The 7,720-nt window shown below is 51.4% G+C and overlaps 1 protein-coding gene across 4 annotated transcripts in view; it reads left to right on the top strand.

Moving 5' to 3' along the window:
• Window positions 1–728: 728 nt before the first annotated feature.
• LOC133062400 (core histone macro-H2A.1) overlaps window positions 729–7,720 on the top strand; it is an 82,211-nt gene continuing 75,219 nt past the window's right edge. For 2 of the 4 annotated variants that reach the window (XM_061151342.1, XM_061151340.1), the window contains exon 1: window positions 729–886. The gene's annotated coding sequence lies outside the window, so the exon portion shown is untranslated. The remainder of the gene's footprint in view (window positions 887–7,720) is intronic. The other 2 variants (XM_061151343.1, XM_061151341.1) reach the window with 1 other exon arrangement.

Below are 7,720 nucleotides of genomic sequence, written 5' to 3'. Positions count from 1 at the left end.
CTCAACTTGGGTCCAAGAGTGAACATTTGCTGAATCTAAGTAAACGGCTTCCAGGCAACAAAGCAGATCCAGACTTCTAGGGGTCACTGCGAAGAACTCCAGGGGAGCCGGATGCGCAGCAGTTGGTCGTGGAGAAGACCAGGTTTGATAAGGGCTTGGGTCCAAAGACAGCGGGAGGTTCTGAGGTGCGAGGGAGGTTTGCATTGGTTGGGGAGGGAAAAATGCTTGCTGATAACAGCAATTTGCCTCCCTCCCTGCGTCAATGAGAAGGCTTCTAGAGATCGGCAGGGAAAGCCGCCCTCCCCCCACCCCATGCCACCCCACCCCCTCCCAGGAGGCGCTCAATAAGCGTTCCTCGAGACGCACAGGCTGGGACGCGCGCTGGAGAAGCGCCTCTGCCCAGGGTCCCGACCCTTTCCCAGCACTTAGCTCAGGGCGAGACCCCGGCTCGGGCGGGACCCTGCGTGCGGCGTCCGGGCCGAGTGACAGAGGACCAGAGCTGGGGCCGCCGTGCGGCTGGGGAACTAACCCACCGACGTCCAGGAGGTAGAGCACGGAGGGCCCCTGCGCGCGCGGCTACGGGCTTGGGGTCAAGGCTGGGGCGCCCAGGTGGCGCGGGAGGGGTGGCCGGACGCGCGGGGACGGGATGGGATGTGACGAGCGGCGCGCTGTGCATTGTGGGAATCCCGGGGCCGCGGCGACTGGTTCCAGTTCACTCGGCAGCGGAGCCGGGCGGAGGGGGCGAGCGCGGTGCGCGCGGGCGGGAAGCGAGGAGGCGGGCGGGCGGGCCAGCGAGGAGCGCGGAGAGAAAAGGCGCGAGCGGCCGAGAGAGCACAGGCCGGACACCTTGCTGCTGCTGCTGCCGCCGCCGCCGCCGAGCCGCCCCGTAAGTGCCGCGCGGGCCCCCTTGCCGCGCGCCGCGTCCCCGCCGCCCGGTCCGGCTGCCGAGCTCTTCCGGCCGAGGGTGCATGGGAGCGGCCGGGCCTAGCGGGCACCTGGCGGCGCACGGCCGACTCGGGCTGCTGGGCTCAACGCGGCCCACGCCGGGGCCTCGCGCGCGCACGGCGCCCTCCCAGGCCCTGCCCGCGCCGCGCGGGATCCTCTTTGGTTTTGTTCAAAAAGCAAACCCGGAAGCCAACTTGTCTTAGAACCGCGTCCTCCTGCCCGCGCCTGGGCGCTTTTGTGGGCAGGAGACAGCCCCGGTCCGTGCCCTGGCGACCCTTCCTGCAGCGGGCGGGCTGGACTCGAGGCCGGGGGAGGCGTCGCGGCGGGAGCCGGTCGGCCTGGGCCTGGGCGCCCGGGAGCTGTTGTGCGCGGAGTTGTACTTGGTGAGGCGCCCGCCTGCTCGCGAGTTGCCGTCCCCGGGCACAATAAGTGGGGCTCGAGCCCCAGGTGGCGGTGGTGTAGGCGTCTGGCTGGTGTGCTGGGAGAGTGGGATAGGGGTTTGGGGAGTTGCAAGACTGGAACCAAGGCGGGGCGGGCAGGGGTTTGTCCAGAGACTGGTTGGAGAGGGGCCGCGGGAACCCCCGCTGCCCTCTCGTTTTCTGATCAGCCTTTTGTTTGCTTTGTGTTTGGGAGGTGTTTTTTTTTTTTTTTTTTTTCTTTTCCTTCCCGAAGGTAACTCCAGGAGGCTGTAGGCTCTTCGAGTGGAGAAGGCCAGGAGGGAAGTCTCTCGTTGGGGGGTGGGGTGGAAAGAGGAGGTGAGTGCGCAGGGTGCTGCTGGTCATGTCACCTGACAACAGGTGTGCGGGATGGCGCGTCCCACCTGCACTGCTGCAGGGACCACAGATCACTCACGAAGGATCTTGTCAGTAGATTGCTTGAGACGTTGTTTTAGACAAAATGTTAGGGAAACATACTTTCCCGAGTGTGGAAATAAGAGACACACAGCTGAGACAAGCCTTACATTCAACAATTACAGTTACCACGAAGTCCTTGTTAAGACTTTAATGATCCAATAAACAGCGTATGAGAATAGACAATTAGAGGGGCGCTTCTGCCAGCTTCTCTCTTTTTTCTACCTTTGTGGTTTGAGGTTTCATCATTAAAGAGGGGGAAAGTGCTTTGTTCCAAGATGTCCTGCTCCAAGGACTCAGGAAATTTTGAACAGTTTTAAATTTGAATGAGTGGGAGACTCTTATTTGTGAATTAGATGGGATCCGCCTACTCCAGGCCACCTTTAGATTACTAGTCTGCTTTCAAAGGAGTTATTAGCTCTGAAATGGACACTTCTTTGCTGCACCTGGAATTAATACCCATGTACACTGCTAACCAAAGCTGGGCAACAGGCATCTCAGTCTTGCACAAGAGGCTCCCCAGTGAGGAGAGATGTATTTTTCAACCTATTTTTCTTTCTTCCTCTTTCTAAATCGTCAAGACTTTAAAATCTTATTTACTTTATTTTTAGGAGGAGAGTAGGAAATCTCTCCACTTTGTTACTGTTTTGATCTCTTACCATTGTTAATACTGATTCTTAGATAAAGGTATTTAGAAGGAGGGAGGGAGTTAAATAAGTGAAAATTGTTTGAGGCAGGGCCTTTAGAATGAGGATGGGATGGCGTACGTTTTATTAAACTTTGAATCGTCTAGACCATCACACACGACATTCTATACTTCATACAAGTATAAGTCACTGGCTTGGTCTGTACCCAGTGGGCCAGGGTCAGAGAGTGGTACATCTGTCTGCCATTTTTTCTGGTCCTCCAGATAGCAGATCTCTGGAAGACCCTCTCATCCCTTATTTCCAAGAGAGGCTTGGACTACATACATGAATTTTGGGACCTACCTCTAATATCTTCAAAGTTACTGCTACCCCAACCATTTAAAGGAGGTTTACTTAAATAAAAGCCCAAACTGACAAAAGCCCAACTTGACAAAACCCAACAAGAATCTATATGTGGTATTCATCAGAATGGCAGCAGCTTCTAGTTCTCTTGGGATTGTGCCCTTGGATTTGTGTCAGCTTTTTCAGAGCCCTGTTCTTGGCACATGGGCTGGGAAAGGGCAGAGGTCAGTGGGGCCCATATCTGTCATATGGGTTTAGAAATAAGTTGGGCCCCACCTCAGCACTTATGAGTGAGTCCAAGTGGTTAGCTCTTCATTCCAGAGAATTGTATAGCTTGTTAGCTTGGATCAAGCCTGCCAGATCAGTGTCTTGCAGTCTTCAGGAAATATCTCTTGGGAATCACGTTTCTTGGGGGTCAGGCACTAGGGACAGAACCGGATCAAGAAAATGTCCAGTTTTGCCATGTCCCCCTACTTCCCAGGAGGGGAGGGGGCTGGAGCTTGAATTAGTCACCAGTGGCCAGTAATTTGGTCAGTCATGACTCCTATGTAATGGAATGTCTGTAAAACCCCCAAAGGACAAGGTTCAGAGAGCATACAGGTTGATGAACAAGTGGAGATTTAGAGAGAGTGGCACACTTGGAGAGGACATGGAAGCTCCATGCCCTTCCCTGGACCGCCCTATGAATGTATCTCTTCCATCTGACTGTTCCCAAGTTATATCCTTTTGTTAATAAACTGGTATGTAGTAAAAGGAAAAAAAAAAAAAAAATGTCGAGTTCTTACCCTTGGGAAGCTGACACGAGGAGCAGAAGGCAGGCAAGTGGCCATTGCAAGGTCAGTGCAGGAAGCCACAGTAGCTCTCATAGCAGCTCCCAGGACAGTAACCTAGCCAGGAGCAAGCCCTCATTAGGCACGGAAAGACCAAGTAAGAGTTGGCTGGGCAAAGGAGGGCAGGTGGGGACAAGTGTTTGAGCCCTGCCCCACATGTGCAAAGTCTGAGAACAATGAGAATAGAGGTCATATGGGGGAACTGCCGGAGGCTCAGGATGTCTTGATTCTAGAGGGAAACTAGTGAAGCCAGAGGGTCAAACAGACCAAATCACAGAGGGGGATCCTGATCAGAAACACACTGAGGGATTTAAACTTCTTTCTAAGAACAGTAATAAGCCTGTGAAGGCTCTGGATAGGAGGAAGATGTCTCTTATTCGGAATGCTTCATCTGTTCAACAAACATTGAATAGCTTCTAGATGCTAAGCCTGACCAGGGTCTTGCCCTACTGAAGCTCACGTTTTCCTCTGATGGCCTTCCACTGGGATGACTGTCCCCTCGTTGGCACAGTCTTTAACAGGGAGAGGAGGTTTGAAGGAAAATTTCCTTGCGAAGGAGGCAGACAGTGCCATAATAACTATTGAAATGTAGTGCTGGTTCCTTTAGTGTTGCTCAGGATGCATACCACAGAGTGGATTTGCAGAGGTGAACATTTTAATCCCACACTGTCTTTCTGCTAACTGTTCCTGCTTGCAGTAAATAACACTCTTCATTTTGGCTTTTGTTTTTTCCCACCACTAAAATCCTGACACATGAGAAGAGTAAAATCTGCTGGAACAAAGTGTTTGCTTTAAGGTTTATTTATTATCTCTATTTGTCCTGTTCTTCTTGTTTCCAATCCCTTGGTTCACTGAGGATGGACCGTAAGTTCTTTAATCATCCCTTTCATTTTATGGTGTAGTGTTTTATGAATGGAGAGAGATGTTTTTCCTGATTGGCCAAAGTACCAGAGAGGTCTCTGTTCTGAGCCAATCAGAGTTCATCTCTGAACTCCAGCTCTGCCAGTGATAGTTGTGTAGTATATCCACATGCCTCTGGGGACATGACAGCAGTGTCACCATTAATCATTTGGTATGATGGGAGTAAACGGAAGAGAATGCTGTAAATAGGATTAGTGTCCTGCGCTTCAGAATTAAGTGTCTCAGGCTTGCCTTCGTGATTGGAGTTGATGGGAAGGTGACAAATGCATGTGGACATGTGGGCACTTATCCAGTGGCAGGGAATGGATGGGGCAGTTCTCACTCTGTAACAGTGACCTGAGCGCTGATAGCTCAGATTCTTCCATCCTTGGGGGCCAGAGATAGGGCTGTCTGACCAGCAGCCCCCCAGCAGTTCTAATCAATATTTTGCTCAAGATCAATATGCACACATTCATTGCTTAGATAATAAAAGACTTTACCATTGACCATTCCAATGGTTTCGTGAGTGCCCTGATTGTTTGAGAGTTTTCTAGGTGGCAGCTTTAACAGAGGTCAGCGTCTTACAGATATGAGGAGGGTAAGTCTTTTCCTCTGGTCTGTTACTGTGCCTGTCTTAACGGCAAGAAGGGAGATTGCTGGAGTCATAGGATGGTCACAGAAGGCCTCTGCATGCTCATACCTCAGCCATCAGGGAAATGGTGGTGGTCCCTTCTTGGGAATCCCCAAGGTAGCCCCATAAGCTTCCTGAATTTTGTGGATCTGGACTCCCACATGAATGGTCCCAGAGAAGCTCCCAGAGTGGTGTCTCACTTGCCACGTCTGAGTCCTGTGGTCCTTGCAAATGCTGCCCTCGTCTTTGTCAAGAGAACCCCCAGCCACTGTAACTTATCAGTTACCACTCAGCCAGCACTTGAGGGCCTCTCAGGAACCAGGCAGGGTGGTAGGTTCTAAGAGATACAGTCAGTGAGCAGAGTGGCCTGGTCCATCCCATCAAGACAGACAAGAACATAGGCAGTGGTGATACAGTGTAACAAGTGCTAGGAGTGGGGTAGGTGGCTTTAGAATATTTGTGTAAGTTGGATCTAGAGTGACAGTCGGGGATGGGCTGGACACTGCTTGTAGAGAGCCCTTTATATGAGACTGAGAAAAACAACTGCACATATTTCAGTGGTGGCTGAGGGTCATTAAAAGGGATTTCTCACTGGACTTGGGGGCCACTGCAGGAATGTCTACTGAGGAAACAGTGATTTGGCCTGGTGGAGCCCTCATTTGCTGGTAATAGGAAAGATGGGCCAGAGGTCATTGGGTTCTGTGTACAAAGCCAGAGTCTGCGCATGGGGCTGCTCCACACTAGATTAGAACTGGGGGCCACATGGCTCAGCCACTGCAGAGAGGCAGAGGAGGGAGCTCCTTGATAAATCTCCATCATCAAAGAAATGTTGGATCCACTAGGCAGAATCGCCCCAGACTGAGGGCAGGAGAGAATGTTCCATACCAAGTAAGTGGCATGTCCCAAAGGGTGGAAGTGGGGATGAAGGTGGTTTGCGGCCCATGGAGGAGCCAGTTATGTACCCTGTTGGTGAGGAGAACAGCAATGTAGTAGGATGACCCTTTGCCCTGCTTGCCTCTGTTGCCCCTTCCCTGTGTTTTCATGTCTGTCTTATTCACGGGATCCTCACAGCCGGGCATCTCATTTGTCCTGTGCTTTGAGGACAGATCACGTTGTCACAGTCACATCTTGATCATTGAGGGGCTTGTTGTCAAAGACCTGCTTCTCATTGAGCCTGGTTCTTCTCTGTAGAGCCCCCTCCGCCCCTCTGTCTGCGTGAACTTTGGGTTTCTGCAAACAAGGTTCATGTCTATTGTGACTGATTTATAGTTGGAGGAGTTACAGAGATAAAGACCACAGAGATCCCTTCAGGATCAACCACAGAATCTTCATTTCCTGACCTGATAACAGTCAAGCTAATGTTCAGTAATGAACAGATGCCAGGGTTGCCTGAAGACCTATCACTGTCTTCAAAGCATGTGGGACCCTCTGCAGGGCTGAGGGCTTCTGGTTTGCTGAATGGGGTGCCCTCCTGGCTGATGAATCCGGGAAGGAAGAACACAGTTTTGTCAGTTTGGCAGGGTACTGTTGCTGTTTCTCCTGTGAACAAGGCCAGTGCTCCGGTGAGAAGCTGAATGCATGGGAAGCCACATTCTGCATGACAAAAGGACTGTCTACCTCTCAGAAAAGGCTCGACGCAGGACATGGGTCAAAGTAGGCTTTGACTGGTCACTCAGACCCTGGCTTCAGGGTCAGCTCTCAAGTTGGTTTGTCAGGTTACAGAGACTGGCTGTTTCCTCTTTTCTTTGTAGGAAATAGCTGGAGGACATTTTCCAACCTCTCTTGCAGTAGGTGTGGCCACGTGACCATGTTCTACTTGGTGGGTCATGATCAGGAGTGGTGTGCTCCACTTTCAGACCTGGCCTCTCAAAGCCCCCAGGTGTTTTCCTCCATGGCCCTTTACCTCCAGTGGGAACCGCAAATTGTGCACTGAAGGGTGGGAGGAGTCTGGACCCATGAATCATCCTGCAGAGAAACACCAGTCATGGACTTTCCCCAGGTGAGAAATAAGAAGTAGGGGCTTATTTGTTACAGCAGCTGACCAGGGATATATAGGCTCTCAGTGGTGGAGCTATGACTTGAATCGGGTTAGTCTGACTTTGGAACTCACGTTATTAATCACAGCGCTCATCAGCTACTTCTGCCACAGCTACTCTTCCCACCCTGCCTCCCCATGCTGGTGCTGGCTGTAACCGACCTTGTCCCCTAGACTTCTGAAGAGCAGGATGGACCTGTCACACTCATGGATTTATCTGGAGTTTGCACCGCCACAAGGCGATTTTCCAAATGATGTTTTAAAAATCACCACACATTATTGGATGTCATGAAGCTGCGTGGCTCTGTTAGAATTCTTTCATAGCTGTGGCTACAGCTTAGGGATTTACTGTTAGAAGTGCAGCAAGAACATGAGGAGGGGCAAAGAACAGAACTTCCTCAGGGCAGTCTTGGGGAGGGAATGAAGACTCAGGGCTGTTTTATCAGAGGAGTCTGATTCCAAACAAGACCTGAAGATGGCTCTGACGTTTAAGCACTGATGTTTAAGGTCTTTCTTGGAACCTGGGGACCTGCAAATGA

The sequence above is a fragment of the Dama dama genome, chromosome 9 (genome assembly GCF_033118175.1).
Source record: "Dama dama isolate Ldn47 chromosome 9, ASM3311817v1, whole genome shotgun sequence".
NCBI classification, from domain to species: domain Eukaryota; kingdom Metazoa; phylum Chordata; class Mammalia; order Artiodactyla; family Cervidae; genus Dama; species Dama dama.
Note: the sequence above shows the minus strand (reverse complement) of the source record. Positions and strands in the feature narration are given on the sequence as shown.